Here is an 18,430-nt window from a genome sequence, read left to right as displayed (position 1 = left end):
TCTTCTACACAGTAATTTACAAAGTCAATTTGGTTGTGCTCTGGATTTATTTTCTTATCAACAGCCGACACATGTTTCGACACTTGACCATTTTCAAGGCTGTTAATTTGTTTAGAAGTTTGTCAAAAATTATGACATATAATTCCAGTATCCGTAAATAAAATTGTAAAACCAAATAATATAGATAATGTTACCTATGATTAAAGGGCTGGTAGTTGACACATAAGAGAAAATAGACAAGGATATGGTGGAATTGAAAACCCAGAATAATTCCTGGTATTCATCATCATCATTATTAAGCACAGTGGTTAGTACTCATTGGCTACTATTCATTTCATCAACATCATTGTATTCAGTGATTTATTCTGATATGCTATTCAAGCGGTTGCGTGAAGCACCCTATAGCCCGTGCCAGGTAAGTAGGTCCAGAGTTTTCAAATTTTGTGATTCAGGGTGTGAGTGGCAGCCTAACTAATGTTTAGTTGGAGAAAAGCTGAGGTTTGGTGACATGCGGTTGTATGGTGCCACCCAGTTGCTGCATTCATGGTGAGTATCACACACATATATATATATATTCACTGAAAAACTTTGTTAAAGGGAGGTTATGGTTAAGGTGGACTAATAAAAACCTATGAAATTCATTGAAAAAACGTTGTTAAAAGGACGTTATGGTTACAAGTAAAATCAAAAAAATCCTGAAATTTGCCAGTTATGGTAAGCTAAGCAAACATAACTTGCGCCACCATCGTGCACTGCTAAGACTAACACCCAGGACATCAAAGATGACATCACAAATATCATTGATGACATCACTAATGACATCACATGTCTAGCCCCTTCTTTTTTGTTCACTGCCATATCTAGTCCAGGTGGGTTTATTCACTCACAGTCAGAAACTTAACTTTCAAAAGGTATTACATTTATAGATATTGCTATTCTCACATGTTCTTACACTCCTTTCCTTAGAATTTAATCACATTTTATGATGCACATATATAGGGGTAGAAGCAGGCCTGAAACACAGCAATCATTTTTGTACGTGAATACAATCATGTAGATTATACACAGTTGCTAATGATACTGCCTCTTGTTTGCTTACTTTACTCTCCATATATAAGCCCCACATGTGTATGCATAGTAGTCTATTTATGTTTTGTGTGTATTAGTAAAAATATGTAGTAAGTGATGTATTATTAGCTACTTAGTACATGTTTCACAGTATGGAAAAGTCTGATACAGAAGCATTCACCGTTTTATTATATACCTTTAGAAAATTACAAATATAGCACCTCTGTGGTGTATACTGCAGCCAACACCTACATTTCTGTATGAGTAGGTTCCTGTACTAGAAAGAACACTGCAATTGAATGTTCTTTAGAACACTACATTGCGTGATGAAGTATGTAGTTTATTACACATCTCACGATAATCCCTGATACTTTTTTGCCAACAATACATTCACAACCTCTTGTATGAAAGGTAAATGCACATGTGATGTCAACAGTGATGTCATCAATGATATTTGTGATGTCATCTTTGATGTCCTGGTTGTTAGTCTTAGCAGTGCACGGTGGTGGCGTGAGTTATGGTTGCTTAGCTTACCATAACTGGTGAATTTCAGGGGTTTTTCGATTTTACTTGTAACCATAACGTCCTTTTAACAACGTTTTTTCAGTGAATTTAATAGGTTTTTATTAGTCCAACTTAACCATAACGTCCCTTTAACAAAGTTTTTTCAGTGAATTTCATAGGTTTTTATTAGTGTAACTTAACCATAACGTCCCCTTAACAAAATTTTTTCATTACATTTCATAGGTTTTTATAAGTGCAACTTAACCATAACGCCCCTTTAACACAGTTTTTTCATTGAATTTTATAGGTTTTTATTATTGCAACTTAACCATAACGTCCCTTTAACAAAGTTTTTTCATTGAATTTCATAGGTTTTTATTAGTCCAACTTAACCATAACGTCCCTTTAACAACGTTTTTTCAGTGGACTTCATGAGTTTTTACCTGTGCATGCTATTTTCCTACAATTTACTAATATCATACTTTCCAAATATAACAATATTTGTGTCCAATTTACAAAGTGTCACCTTAAAACTCTGCCATTTCCCACCTTCTAGAATCATTGTTAACACTTCTATACACTTTTTGCAAGTATTTCAACTAGTTTTGCATCCGTAGATATCTACGAACATCTGACTTCATTGCGGACCTTCCGGACAGTGCCACATGACCATACGCTGGTGTGCGGCATGATGATGTGTCCGAGAACCCGTCAGCACTTCACGATAAGATCCGTCCTTCGCAGACAGTTCGGAACTGCATTTTCTACTGATCTAGGAACTTTCAACTTCAAAATTTCCCTTGCACACCTCCGACACCTTTTCATACTCATTATCCATTTCCAATCTAGTACACAGTAAATACTTGGAGGAATTTGATCAAAACTGCTATTTATCTTAAAAATGGCATCAGTTATTGCCATCCCTGATCCACAAGAGCCGCCACCACCACCACCAGCTGGAGGACCTTCACAACAAAAAAAGCGCAGTACTTTCAAAGACAATGAAGAGGACCAAGAAGATGAGGTAGAGGAAGTGCCTACTTCTAGCACTAAGATCGAATCATGAGTGTGCCAGTTCTTTGCTACTGTTAGGAGTGTACCAAAAGCTAAAGCTACCAAAGTGAAATGCACTGAGTGCACTCAGTCGCAGACTACCTGGACAGTACTCCTATGGGACCACAACCATGCTCCACCAAACCAAATCCAATGACTGCAATGCTCTCAGAAAGGTTGTTCCTTTCTCAGCAAGTAGTAAGCTGTCTTCCTCCACCTCATCTTCCTTACCAAATACTGTAACCAGACAGCCTGATGTCTGCGGACATTGATGCGTTATAAATGAATAAATAAGGAGGGCTACGGACCATTATCGTCCATTGCAGCCCTGAAATGGGTGATAAAGGCCATTAGCACCCCGGTTCCCAAAGCAGGAACCCAGGGTGCTAAAACATAGAGTTTTCTTCCTATAGCGGGACGTCTGCATACACAGCCCCTCTTCCCTTGCCATAGCAGCCTGTAAAACCCTATGAACATATTACCATAAGCACTTTTTTCTCTTTCAAACCTATCCTACCTTCGAATAACTTTACCAGATAGCCGGTCCCAGGTAGACATAGCCACTTTAACACCATTTTTCGTCCATAATGGTCATGGCCAGTAGCCAGATTGTCCGCGTCATGACCTTATGCCATGACCCAGACAATCTGGATACTGCCCACGGCCACAGGCTACACCTCAGTCACCAAAGGTATATGACTATTTTTTGTACCTATATTATTACACTTGTAAAAAAATAAAACACAGGCACATTTGCAAAACCATTCTTTAATGTCCTTGCCAATGCTCCTCACGAGTTTGCTCGAAATCCGCAAATGTTTTATTTTTTTTAAAGTGTCAAAATGTATGTACATACAATAGTCATATGACTACCCCCATCCATTCAGTCTTTACACAAACATTGAAGGTTGGGTATGTAATCTTTCTCAAAACTTTTGTCCACATTCGTCAAATAGCAACAAAGTTATAAGCCATCTAAAAATGTTAAGACCCCCCTCTAATTTTGCCCTCTCTTGAGAAAATCCCACCAAACTTTAGAAAACCATTTATATCTAGATCCAAAATCGTTTTGCCAAATGTTGTGCAGATTCGTCAGATGATGCCACATGTATATGCTTTTACAATATTTTGGAACCCCTCCTCTAATTTTGCCCCCTCTTGACAGAATCCCACAAAACTTTACAAAACCATTCAGGATTAGTTCTAAAATAAAAGTGCAAAATTACATGCAGTTTCATTGGATGGTGCAAAAGTTATAAGCCATCCAAAAACTTATTTTCCCCAACCCTGTAATGCAGAAATAGGTACAGATGTCCTAGGACATCTGAAGTGTCCGCGAACACCACAGCACTGCCCCAGGGCATCTGGAGTGTTCACGGACTTTTGGGGGGATGAAACAACCCGTTTTTTGACTTCTTATGGCCATATCCAATCCAATCCCCATCCCCCCCACATCCCTTGACTGTGACAAGTGAAATACTGCCTTTTGAAAAAAAAAATATCACTGCGCTGTCCGCGTACCCCAAATAGTCTGCAAATCCAAGATGGTGGGTGCTTCAGGAAAACCGACGCATTTCTTGTTTTCCCACCAGCCAATCAGCGGGGCGTGTCCCGATGTCTGCGGACCACGCAAAAGTCAGTGAATTTTCTGGCCAATCGGAGGCCAGTCCTTGGACAGTACAGCTAATCAGAGGCCAGTCCACGGACTGAACAGGGAAATGAGTCCGGGGAGCGGACATAGATATCACAAATCTTTTTGCCTCACGTTTTGGTCATTTAAAAAAAACTACTGGATGGATTTACACCAAATTAGCAAAAGCACGCCGTAGGTGTGAGCAAAGTTTTTTCCCATTATGTCTATGGGAAAAAAATACATTTTGGGACCCCCCCTATAACTTTGCCCCCCCGGACCAAATCTCACCAAACTTTGCAAAATTCAGAGTGGGCCATATACTTTTTTTGCAAAGTTTGGTGAGGATTCGTCCAGAGGGAGCAAAGTTATAAGCCACCCAAAAAAGTGCTCTTCCTATGGGATTAGCAACTTAACCATAACTACACAGCCACTAGTGTGGCTGTGTAATATAGGATCTCACCAAGTGGTCTTGGGTGTGGTACCCTATTGATAGGAGAGATTCATCTGAATTAGGTCTAGTAATGGTCTCTTGGCTAATTAAACAAGTACAATTTGTTAACTAAATAGGATGCTGATTTGGGTCACTTACCATTCGAAATGCGTTGACTGATCTCTAGAGTCCAATATTATCGTTTAATCTTATGCTTGATACTTTCTATTTTATATCTTCTTAAAGATACTGTAAATGAAATATATCATAAAGGTGGCTAAGTGCCGTCTTTCATATCTGGTTAGTGGGGAGGCCAATAAGGAAATTAGTATCGCTTACCTCAAATGATTTCTTATTCCATTCTGTACTGGTCACTAATTACTCGATGATATCCTGTTCTAACGAAAATGTGGTCCTGTAATAGTGAAGGTGACATAGTAAATAGGTAGGTATGTGTCTCAGCAATTCCCATCGTTAGCAAAGAAGTATTCTCATTAGTGCCTACTCTCTGTGCTAGTTTGTTTGTTTGTTTGTTTGTTTATTATTTATACAGCGCGCCACGCCCCCTGGTATCTGGGCACTTTACAGTGCTTGGTATGTGCACTGCAGTATAGCAAGGAATTACCATAGTTGTTGGTAGAATTAGGGTGGCTAATCCTATCAGCAATCTAAATTAATGTCCCCTTCACACTTACCTTGATAGGCTTGAATTCCGGCCTTTGGGATTGAACCTGGGCACTGCGCGCATACATGGCGTGACAGTGCCATTTTAGTTGTTTATTTATGTTGTAGGGCCTACACGTGATGTCACATGCTTGTGCGTATGATGTCACACTTGCGTGACATACTCCGTTCAACCTTGTAGATGTACTCGCTTTCATTAAAAGAGTTGGCAATTGCCATTGTATATTATTAATTTGATGGTGACACTTATTTCGACACTTGGTTTACATAGATTTGAGATGTGTGCTGATGTCCTGCGTCATGCGTGTGATCTTATGTGCATAAGCATATGGCGTCACAGCTGTTTTTGGCATAATTTGGAGGGCTGCTAGTGGCATCTTCCGGTAGTTCAGTCTAATGCTATTTCAAGGCAACGCGCCTAATGTTGCTTAATGATTTGTGTAAGATACTGTTACATGCAATACATGTATCCTTAATGTTAGATGTCATATTGTGCAAGGTGTACTTTTCTTAATAAGATGGATGGGTGCACCTGGACATACATGGGCTAGCCTGTGAATAATATCACTTGTGTTAAGGTTGTCTGATGTATACCTTGCATATCGTAATTGGGTGATGATGCTGGCAATGGCTAATTGGGTGCCGCACGCAGACCTGAAATTTTATAACAATTAATGAAAGTATTGACATAACTTAGTCCATAATCATGATATTTACAAGAACACATTTATTTCATGCTCAGTATTGAGTCCTTATTTAACACACCATAAATAACAAATATATTTTGATATCATGCGTCGCAATTTTAATTTCAAATCCCCTCCTCTTTTGCCACATTTAGCCCTCCTAAGTCCTGTGAATCTTAAATCATTCTTATATGCCTTCTGATGGCATTCCTGCCAATGGGCTGCCAGTGGCAACTTGTGGTCTTGACTATTCAAACTAGCCATGTGTTCTCTGATTCTGACTCGTAATTGTCTAATGGTGCTTCACATATACAATTTCATTACAAACACAGATGGCGGCATGTACCACAAAAGCCATTCTACAGTTGATACAATCTCTGATCTTGATCTTTGTTCCCTCATTGTCAGTGTATTCACAACATTCTGCATGGGCATACCTGCACATGCTGCAGATATGCCCATGCATTTGGGGACACCTGTCACAGTTCTCAGCCAATCGTTTCCACTTGTTTGACGAGGTCTAGGAATGAGGGACAGAGCTTATTCCTAATAGTAGGTGCTCTAGTGAACACACATTTGTTTTTTTTCTCCCAAATAAGGACATAAGTCAGACTCCATAAGTAGGATATTCCAATACCTTTGCACTATTTTGTAGAGTTTATGTGCAACGTTAGAGTATTTGGTTATATTATCAATATTCCTATGAGCTTTATCCACTTTCCGAGTAGTCTTTAACATGATTGATCTGCCCTGTTGTTGGATTTTATGGTGTGATTTGTAAACAAGACTGATTGGGTACCCTCTCTCTTGAAATCTTTTGGTCAGCAGATGGCATTCTTGGCCAAAATATAATTCTTTGCTACAATTACGGCGTGCTCGGTAGAACTCACCAGGTCGTATGTTATTAATGGTTGTGTTGGGATGACAGCTCCCTGCATGCTTAGTGGAGTTGACCTCTGTGGTCTCACGAAATGTCTTAGTTTCTATTTTCCTTCTGAAAATGTAGATATGAAGGTCGAGGAAGTCCATGTTGGTATGGTCACAACAAAAATGCCATCTGTGAGACTAAGAAATGCTTATAAGGGAAAAGAATAAAAGAGGCGTCCTCAAGCTCTAAGGAACTTTTCAAGATCTTAAGGGAACTGGAGTAGCCCTGCTCCCCATCTCCACAGTTGTGAAGGACATTGATTTGTGTAAGAACATCTAGAATTTTATGAGACAAAAGATTGAGACGATCAAGGAGGACAGGGTTAACAATCAGTGCCTCTTATAGGGTTCCCCCTTTCAAGGTAAAATTGACAAATTAGATTTCTCTCTGTCCCTTTATGAGTTCTCAGAGGCAACAGAATCGGATATGCTCAATTTTCTATTAAGAATCAAGCCCACAATCTGTAAAAGCATAGTTGCCTTGCGACCATTGTGAGGTCCTGTGCGGCCGTAATTATGCCACTGATCACAACATTTGTCAACCTTTCTTTTAGGGAGAATTTGGTGGCAACAGTTATCAAACAGGCATGGGTCTCAACCCTCTTGAAAAAAACATTGTCCGACCCTAAAATGCCAGGCAACTACTGTCCTATAACAAACTAATCATTTGTTTTGAAGATCTTGGACAAGGTGGCACACCACCAACACTTTCTAGGACTGCATAACATCCTTGGTAGTAAACAATCAGGTTTCAGAAGCTATCACAGCACTGAATCCACCCTCCTGGATCTAAAAACAACCATCCATCAGCATTTTGATAAGGGCAAAACTGCCTTCCTGATGTTGCTTGAACTCACAGCGGCGTTTGATCTTGTGAATCACACCATCCTGGCTGCCAGACTGCAAGACTCTGCCTCTTTTTCCAGAGAGGTGTCTAGCTGGGTTCTCTCATTTCTATCTAATCAAACTGCCAGAGTTTTCCATGAGGACATCATGTCAGAGGGATATGAGTTAGCATGTGGGGTACTGCAGGGATCCTGTGTGTCCCCTACACTGTTCAATATTTTGACTTTTCCCCTCTTTGATTTACTAGATTCAGAGGGCATTCTGTATGCAAACTATGCTGATGACACCCAGTGCCTTATTCCTCTTACTGATAATAATGTGCTTGACTCAGTGATTGTAAATAATACCTACAATTTAATTCAGAGGTGGATGATTCTAAATGTCCTAGTCCTCAACAATGCAACGTGTGGGGTACATTTACCCACTCAGCAGAATCCCCTCCATCACCAAGCTGCACTTCAGCAGTTACCAGCAGAATGGCTGCACTGGCTCTTTTGAGCACCATTGCCTTGGATCAAACTGCATTTTGCAGCTACAAAATTATGGCTGCACTGTTTTGCCAAGCACCTATCGGGCAAGATGGAACAGGTAGAGCACTGAAAAAGGCTGCCAGGGTGTTTTCTTAGGTTCACCTAAGAAGAGAATTGAAAAGCAGTGCTGCTTTGCTGCTAGCTAAAAATGTCCCTTTGAAAAAGGAAATATTTTACATTTAAAATGATGTTGCCCTGATGCTCTTTTGATCTGTTAAACAACATACAGTTCTGATCCAGTAAGGCCCAACTATGCCCAGCCATATTCCAGTTGTGCTTTAGCAAAAGGAAGCATTTCTCAATGAATGACAGGCTGTGTCAGGCAAGATCTGGGAAATCACCAGAAACTTTACTCTCAGTCATACGGAAAAACGCTTGACTTTTATGCTACAAAATGTCAAGATAAACTCTTCAAAAGAAAACCTAACTCTCTGTGCATATGTCAATTGCAGTGTACCTGCGCCTTGAACAGATTGCTGTGAAAGAGAAACAGACTAGGGCTGCCGACAATGTTTGGAATCCAGATGGAAGAGAAAACCGAATTTGAAAGGGACAACCCAGCAGAATTCACCACGTGTCAAAATGTGCTTTTGCAAATAAGAAAAATATCTGTTTTAAAAGTGTAATGCTGAATAAGGCCCTGTTCCCTGCCTAGAAATGTAAGGGGGGATTGGGTAAAATCTAATATAATGTTTTATTTTCAACAGACTTGCTTCTGATTTAGAACAAAATAAATAAATAAATAAATAAATAAATGTGTTGGCTGTACTGGGGAACCTGTGGTTTCCTGCTTGGCTTCAAAGGACATTTGTGTTTTGGCAACAGGAGTAGCATTCCCCCAAAAGGAGCCACAATGGATTTCTGGGACACCTATGTGTTACTTTTTGCCCCTGGAAACCTTGAATGACCAAGAGGAAGAATATAACACGCCCACCAGACTTTGTGGCTGGGCTCTAGCTTGACACAATAGATTCTGGGACACCTACGTGTTACTTTTGGAAGTGACACCTCCCATCCACTCAATCTAAGGAGCTCCAAAGACAAACTCCCAGGGAAACCCTGAGCTAAACTGACATTTGGTAGACAAGGCTGGCCATCTAGCTCAAAAGAATATTTTTATGAATATACTTTAAAGACTGTTATTTCTACAACCGGACAACGCAGTAATGTAAAAGTTGTACAGTTTAAATGTAATTTTTGGGGCTTTAAAATAAGATAAGTAGATATGGTGGAATGTTAGAAATTAATGGAAATATTCTCTATGATAATATGCACATATATCTAAAATTGTGGAATTTTGGGTGATGCGGTTCCCACTAAAAATCATGAAAAATTATTAGAAGAGCGAAACAATGTCATACAGATCTGGGAGTTGGATTGCCATGTGCTGTGTGAAATATGTAATCTGCCTATGTAATTTGCAAAGGTGCCACGATTGTAAAAAGGAGCGATTTATGTTATAATTGATTTTGTGCAAAAATGACTGTACCTTGTACTTCATAAAACACAACCCCATAAACTGAGTCCCCTCCTGAAGGAGGGGACCAACATAGGCTGACCTATCCGGTGCGTAGGGGTAGGTCTCGCTTAGTTCTGCCTAACAAATAATCCTGTGAGGTCACCCGCCTTATATAAATGGGGGAAGCTCACAGGGACAGGACACTCTCTTCTGAATTTTCCTGCGCCTGCATATCCAGATATTCCACATTCACTTTGCAAGATTCCAGACTCTACTGCAAGGCCAGAGCATAGCTGACCCTATCCAGGTAGGACCATTGATCCAGAAACCCCACTAAAAATCCCAATAACTAGGGGAAAAAGCTGTGGTACCCTTTTGGGAGTATCCTGTGGCCAGACCTGCCTTTTGCTCCACTACCTGCATGCCAGCTGTATCCTTGCTATCCAGTGACCAGACAGGCCCAGCTGTTTGCTGTTAGGAGAGCCCGCCACTCTTTCACTTCTATATCATCCCTCTGATGTGCATCTTTCACCCAGCCTAAAAACCGCATTCTGATTCTCTCCATTCCCCCCTTTTTTTAAAATGTTTTGACATTTAAAACTTCAAAAAGTGGAAATTGCAACTTTTCAAAGTGTGATTTTGGCTGCACTGTGTTCTTACTTTCAAGTTGCTTTCTGAACTGCATGCCCTTTGTTGATACCTTGCCTTGTAGTTGCTAGTGATATTACATTCCTGATACTGTGATAAATCAAATATATATATATTTTTTTAAACAATGTTATTAATTTGTTACAATCAAACAACACACAACCAAACTTTGCAGTACATGTCTCAACATTTAGAATTTACACATATTCTTCAATGTCTACTGCTTACCCTTTTCCCTCCCCCCCTTTCGAGCCTACTTTGCTTCGCCTTCCACATCTTCATCTTCCTCAGGGGATTCTTCCCCCATGTCTTCAACAGAGTCCTGGCCACTCGACCAATCCTGGGTGGACCCATTCGGTGTGGCCACTAAATGTCCAGGCTGTCAGGGTTCCTGCCTCTTCCTCTCCCCCTCTGCTACCCGCTTCTTGCCATACTGCTGTTTCAGCTTTGATCCATTTCTGGAGATCATTCCACCAGACTTCTATCCTGGGCCTGTTACATGCCTTCCATCCCATGGCTATTCTGCCCTTAGAAAGAATGTATGCAAGTCCTTTCATTTTCTAACATGTTTCAATTTATGCGGCCTAGGGAATCCCCCTACCTAGCATGCCCATATTGATTCAACATCTATCTTGATCCCTTTCTCTTTAAGCTGGCGGGCTACTTCTTCCCAGAACTTCCCAATTTCGGGACATGCCCAAAACATATGCGTCATACCCACATTTTCTGCCTGACATTTAGGACATGTCTGTATTCCTGCATTTTTGAATTTAGCTATCCTCTGGGATGTCATATATGCCCTGTGGGTTATATATAGCTGTATTTGTTGTAGCCTCGCATTCCTAGATACTTTCTTATGCTACCATTGGGCACGTTCCCACATCCCATCACTCAGGGGTGACCCCGCATCTTCCTCCCAGTCAATTCTCAGTTGTACCACTTCCTTCGCCGTTCTGGACATCAGTAGCTCGTATAGCCTGGAAATCTTGTGCCCTCCCTCCGCTATGGCATATATGGTTTCTATGGCAGCATCAGGTTGTTCTTCTAGTGTGACTTCCGACCATGTTTCCCTTATCCGCTTTACTACTCTGTTATATGTTATACATTGCCCTTCAGGTAACCCTGTTTCCTCCACCAAGGCCCGAATCCTTTAATCCTTTCTTCTTGCCATTTGTCCCCCATTGTTACAATTCCCACCGGTTCCCAGTGCCTCCTGATCACCTTCAATAACTGTTCATCCCCTCTCGTCAGTGCGACCAACGGTACCTGTGGGGAGCACGGGCCGGGTTCTCCATGGCCTGGCAGGCTTTGTACCATACTTGCCATCCCAGTAACAACATTTTTGAGTGCTTTTTACCTTCTACTTTTGGCAGCCATATCATTTCTTTCAAAAAGTATGGGGCGCATTCTGTTCTCAACAACCTTGATTCTGAGGTCGAGTCTTCCGATAACCATTTGGCCACATATTGTAGTTGGCTAGCTAAATAATAGATCTCATAGTTCAGCAATTGTATGCCCGTTCATCGTGTGCATTCTGCAGCTTCGAAAGAGCTATTCTGTTCCTGGTCCCATGCCATAGGAAATCCCTGCACATGCTGTGTAACTTAATGAAAAATCACTTTGGTATCAGGTATAGGATGTTCCCGAAACAATGCAATAGCCTAGGCAATAGGACCATCTTCAGCAGCGCCCCTCTTCCCATCATTGCCAAAGGGATTTTGGAACAAAACCTCATACTATTTTCAATATTCTTTACCGATTTCTCAGTGTTATATCTGTGTTCCGCTTCTACCGTATGAAAATATCTATTCCCAGATATCTAAACGTTTATGTTACCCATGGTATCTGCAAAATCGGTATTTATTCTTGTGGGACCCCTACATACCTCCCCAACTGGAATATACATGATTTTTGGGGATTCACTGCTATTCTGGACAGCGTCACAAACCGCTCCTTAACTTCCAGGATATATTGGAGGTTCTCTTCGGGGTATCTTATATACATCAGCATGTCATCTGCGTATAGGGAAACTAAGTGCGGCTCTCCTTTCGTTCTAATCCCTGGTTCCTCATACTGCTGCCTCAGGTATATTGCCAAAGGCTCCAGTGCTAAAATGTATAGCATCGGGGACCATGGGCACCCTTGTCTGGTACCCCTACCTAGCTGCCACCTTTCAGAGATAATCGCTCCCGTTTTCACCCTGGCTAGCGTTGTGCTATATAGTAGCTTGACCCATTTAAGGTACCCTGGCCCAATGCCGTAGCTGGTTAAGGCTTCCATCTGCCAGGGCCATTTTACTGAGTCAAAGGCTTTTATTGCGTCTAGTGAGACTATTGCAATCTCCCCCAAGTCTTCTTTTGTGTGCTCTATAATCCAGTGGAGTCTCCTAAGGTTATCGGATATGTTCCTACGCGGTACATATCCTGTTTGGTTGGGGTGGATTAGTTTATCAATAATCCGCTTCATTCTGTTTGCCAACACTGCCGTAAGCATTTTGCTATCTTGGTTTAACATTGATAATGGTCTGAATGATCCACAGTCTGTACCTGGCTTATTAAGTTTGGGGAGTGGGATAATGATCGCTTCTCTCAGGGATTCTGGTAGCTGTTCCTTCTCATAAGCCTCATTTAGCATTGCTAACATCGGGGGGAGCACCTCTTTTCTATATGTTTTATAAAATTCACTGGGAAGTCCATCGGCCCCTGGGGTCTTACTGGTGGGTAGTTGTGTTACCACTTCTTCCAATTCTTTTACAGTGATTGGAGAATCTAGGTCCTCTCGCTCTGCCGCGCTTATGTGTGACAGGCCTATGTCCTCCAGCATATCTTTTATCTCCCTGCCGTCACTCCCTTCCATATCTCCATACAATGTATGATAGTAGTTAAGGAATTCTCGATTTACCCCCTCTGGGGTGTCTACCAATTGCCCTTCAATTCCTTGTATTACTCTGATTGTGGTTCTGGGGATTTCTCTTTTATACAACCATGCCAACATCCTTCCTGGTTTATCTCCGCTCACATGTTGCCTTTCTACATATTTTCTATAGTTCAGGTTGCATAGTCTATCCCAGTGTTCTGCATATTCTTGTTGCAGTTGGCTTATAATTCTGGCATCTCCCTCTGTGCAGCCCCCATTGTCCTGGGTGAACTCTAGCTTGGTTTCGGCTTCCCTTAATTCCTTTCATATGCCTCCTTGCAACCCTTTGGATTTGGCTATTGCAATCCCTCTTACCACCACCTTAAAAGCTTCCCATAGGGTACCAGTCGACTCGACGCTCCCAGTGTTAGTCTCAAAGTAGTGTACAATCTCCTCTCTCAGCTCTTCCCTGAACATTGTGTCCTTCAGAGCTTCAGCTCTGAGTCACCAGGTTGGAATTCTGGCCCTCCGAGGTCGGTATTGCCACATTGGGACCAGCGGCAAGTGGTCCGATAGGACCCTCACCTTGTATTCTACCAGTGCTGTTTCTGCTATTACCTCCTGCGTGGCAAACATGTAATCTACCCTCGTATACAGATTCTGTGGGGCAGAGTAGTGTCAATATTGCCTCTCTTGTGGGTGACGTGCCTTCCATACATCCTCTAGCCGAAACTCTGTTAACATGGTCTGCAGGGCTCTAGCAGCAGAGGTAGGTCTGTCTTGTTTGTTATCTGATCTCTCCTCCTTTGGGTTCAATGTGCAGTTAAAGTCACCCCCCCAGATCACTGTTACAGTCTCTTAGTTAGGGGCGTATGTGTTAACAATATGTACTTCCTAATTTTCCACCAGCCCCTACATTATCACCATCCTCCCATCCGCTTCAACTGTAGATTGTAGTAACTGAAATGGGACATGTGGTGCTACCCACTTGATCACCCCTCTGGCATAAGTCGAATATGTTGCCGCAACAAGGGTCCCATTCCACTTTTTCCGGACCATCTCTAGTTTGTCTTTTGTGAGGTGAGTCTCCTGTATTAGGGCTATGTCTATTTTCTGCCTTCTCAGATACATCATGACCTTATTCCTTTTTAGGTAGCTATTCAGCCCCCTGACATTCCAAGAAATTACCTTAAGGTCCCCCATTTTCCAGTCACTTCCCGTCCGCCTTTTTGTCTCTTCTTGACAATTCTCTTAGGCGCTAGCACTCACGTATGTAAGCGCGTTCCCCAACTTAAACTACCCTTAACCATTACCCCCACAACTTCCCCAACAACCCTCACTCCACCCTCCATTCCCTGCCCCAACTTAATCTCCAACTCCCTACTGTTGTTCCCCCATCTCAACTGTTCTCCAGCTCCATCCCTGGATCTCAGGCACCCCCGCATCTAGCCCTTTTCTTGGCAATTGCCCATACTCAAGGCTCAGCAGGGAGATATCGCCGTAGTGGCACTTCTACTAATCTATCTACTGGGGGTAGGTTGTCTCCATCCTGTGACTCCTACTTTAACCATCAAACTAAGCGCGCTTGTCGCTAACTTCTACTTTGTGCGATCTATATTCCAGTCCAACAAGTCCAAATGTTGCATGTTGCAATCACTCAATACTATCATTCCTAGCTGCGCCCATTAATATTCCTATCCAATGTCTCTGTCCCAGATACCCTCCCACCTAACAGCCTCTTGCGTGGCATTGTATCACTTATCGTGTTCATCTCGCTCCTGCTCATCTTCACGCTCCGGGCAGCCATGGGCATCCAACCAATTCGCTGCATCTTCTGGGGTGTCAAAGAAGTGTGATTTGCCTTTGTGTAAAATCTTGAGCTTCGCAGGATACAAGAGCAGGTATTTGAATCCGGCTATGTGCAGTCTCCTTTTTATCGCCACATAGCCATTGCGCTGTCTCTGCACCAGCATAGTGTAATCGGGGTATGCGGTAATAGACGCTGACGCCCTTGTTATCGTCCCTCCTTTCCGGAAGAATTCCATGACCTTCTCTCTATCCCTGTAGTTCAGGATCTTCGCAATAATTGCACGGGGATGGGCTCTGGGTTGCGGCCTTCTCATCAGGGCCCTGTGCACCCATTCAATAGCGAACCCTTGGGAGAGCTTGTTAGCCTCTATTTCCTGGATAATCATGTCCTCCACATAGTCTGTGGGGTCTTGGCCTTCTTCTCCCTCTGTTAGGCCGACCATGCGTAAATTATTGCGTTTTGCTCGCCCTTCGGCTTCCTCTGCTCGGTTCTCCAGGTTGGGCACCTGTTGTTTCAGTATGTGGACCTCCCTAGCATTATTCGTGCTGGTGTCCGTGTTGCTTTCCACAGCGCTCTCTAAGCCACTCGTTCTTTCTGCAAGCGCTCTCACATCCTGTCTCAGTAGGTTGACCTCTATCCCCACTGTGTTGATTTTGGTTTCCAGTGCCGCTTTCAGATCCGCCATGGTTATCCCTCACGAGGATTTTAGTTCCGTGATGGCTTCGAGGATCGTGTGGTCGTCTCTCGGTGGGGCAACATCTGCAGGTGTGGCGGCCATGGCTTGTGCTGGGATGGTCGGGGACTGCTGCGACTTGGTGAATATGTCCATTGTTGGCTGTTTGCTCTTAGCTTTTCCTCCCTTTGAAGACAATGCACCACCCGGTCTCTGCACCAGGTTACGTTTCCTCGACAGTGTTTGGGTTCTTGTGCTGCCCCTCAGTCTCTTCTTTGTAGCTGCAAGGCTCCCTATGGTACTGCCAGCCGTGTGCTTTGGTGTTTAATGGACTAGTCCACCACGTGGGGAGTTTGCGACTCTTGATCACTGAGCTTCTTGTTGACTGTTTGGTGGTGGTCCTGGCACTGCGCTGGTCCGGTACTGAAGCCTTGTCTCAGCCCTCTCGAGGCGTCCCTCTATGCCTGCCGTTGTGTCATGAACCATAATGCATGATGGTTATTGGTTCCGCGTCTGGCCTTAATTCCTGGGATTGGGTGATATTGTGCTAGTGCGAGACAGTTTAAGCGATATCCATGTCAGCCTAGTATGGTTTAGCAGGGCCTCCAATGCCCTGTTGTGGTCAATGTCCACCTCCGGCGGTCCCCTATTTTCTCCCCCTTGGCAGTAGGTGTCTGTTTTCTTTTCCGAGGGCTGTTGCCTGCGCCCGTCTCCCAGTTATGAAGGGTGCGCTCCTGTCATCCGCTGCCGTACTCATCTAGGCCTGTTATTTACTGCCATTGGTAAGGGGTTTGGCTCCGCCCTCCGTGGCTCTCGAAATCTCGCTTCCCCTCGTGTAGCGTGTCTGCCCTTCTTCCTTCTCCTGGGTAGTCTGCTTAGTCCGTTCCTCGCTTTATAGTTGCTTGTTTACTACCGGGGGGGACACTGTGGGGGCTCTCCACTGCGCTCTTCCATAGGCCGGGCTGTTCCAGCTCATTATTCATATGAGCTTTATTTGCGAGCAAGATCACAACTGGCACCCTAGTTCTGTGCTACGCGGTCCCAGCCGCTTCCAGTGTCCTTTATTATTCATCCCACTTTGGGTACCTTCCTTGCTGCCGCGGATGCCCGCACGCTAGTCCGGCACACGGGACGTCCGCTGCGGCCTGTATGGTCCTCCGCTGCCCCCAGGTCTCCTGAGCACCTTCCAGCTCCGCAGTGCTCCGTTATGGCATCACAGGCCTGCAGTTCCTCCGCGTCTCGGTACTCTGTACCTTGCCTCGGGATGCTCGGGGTTTTACTTCGCTGCACACACGGGTGCACTAGGACTTCGCACCATGGCAGCAGGTCTTCGGGCACACCAGAGTGGGTGACTCGAGGCAATCGAGTCACCGGACTTCCCTGTTTTAATCCGCGTTGTCCTCAATCCGCTGTAGTTGCATCAAGCGAAGGGAGCCAGTTTCGCTGCCCTCGTCGGCCCTCGCTCTAGTAGATTTCTTGCTTGAAGGCAGCGCGCTTCATCGGATTTATGTTCAGATCCACAGAGCCTTCTCGGAGAGCACCCTAGTCCATGGCTGCCAAACCACGCCCCCTGATAAATCATATTTACCTCATTTATTCAACCGCACGTTTAAATTATTTATTACCAATTCCAAGTGTCATTTTATGCAATGGCAAAGGGTTTAAAATCCTTTTTGCCTCTTATTTTGTGAGGGAAGGTCGCATTTTAATTTTGTTTGCTGCCTAGTACCCCTGACTCCTTGCTGCTCCTTTCTATCCACTGGATTAGATTAAGGAAGCATTGCAGAGGGAAATCTTAACTCGGGTGCTATCTACCCGAACAGTAAAATTGCTCCTATTCATGTGTGCTTTGGATATGTTATAACAGAAGATCAAACTAAGTGTATTTCATCATTTATTCTGTTACTATCTCCGCATTGGTGATTGCTGCCCAATATTATAATTGTGTGATATCATTTGAATTTTAAAAATAAATAAATATTGTATTCCCACCTACCGGCCTGGTTCATGGTCCATTGTTACCCAGGGTATTCGTAAAAGGGGGTGTGAGACAGGTTGTGTGCCAGCTCAATCCGAATTCGTAGAAAATAAAGAAACAGTATTCTAATTGAGCGCTACATCCTAGGCTAAGGGCAAGAGTCCTGGTCCGGTGTGTGACACCCGATTGGAATCCTTTAAAAAAGACTGAAATTATGATGGTCGTTACCATCCCAAAGTTTCGTAAAATGGACCCTGCTTATTCCGCCTTTCAAGTTGCAGAGTGTGAGCTGGCAATCCAAAGTAAAAACCTTGGGTGTGATAATGGATCAAGAGCTTACAATGAAAGCACATATTAGCGTTCTTGTGTCCTGTTCATCCTACTACATTAAGCTATTGGTGCAAATCAGGCCATTTTTGCACACAGCAGATAGAGCTACACTGGCTCATGCAATAATAGGCTCTCATCTTGACTATTGTTCCAGCCGTGTACAGGGCGTAGGTACGGGAGAGCTTAACCGACTGCAAGTTATTCCGAATAATGCGGTACGAGTAGTCAATGGCCTCCGAAGGACAGATCATGAGTCTCTGGCAAAAAGATCACTTTGTTGACTTTCTATTCAAAAACAGGGCTGTTTTTCTGGAA

This window comes from Ambystoma mexicanum, chromosome 5p, assembly GCF_040938575.1.
Source record: "Ambystoma mexicanum isolate Mex_15411 chromosome 5p, UKY_AmexF1_1, whole genome shotgun sequence".
NCBI lineage: Eukaryota > Metazoa > Chordata > Amphibia > Caudata > Ambystomatidae > Ambystoma > Ambystoma mexicanum.
This window is presented reverse-complemented; position numbering follows the sequence as displayed.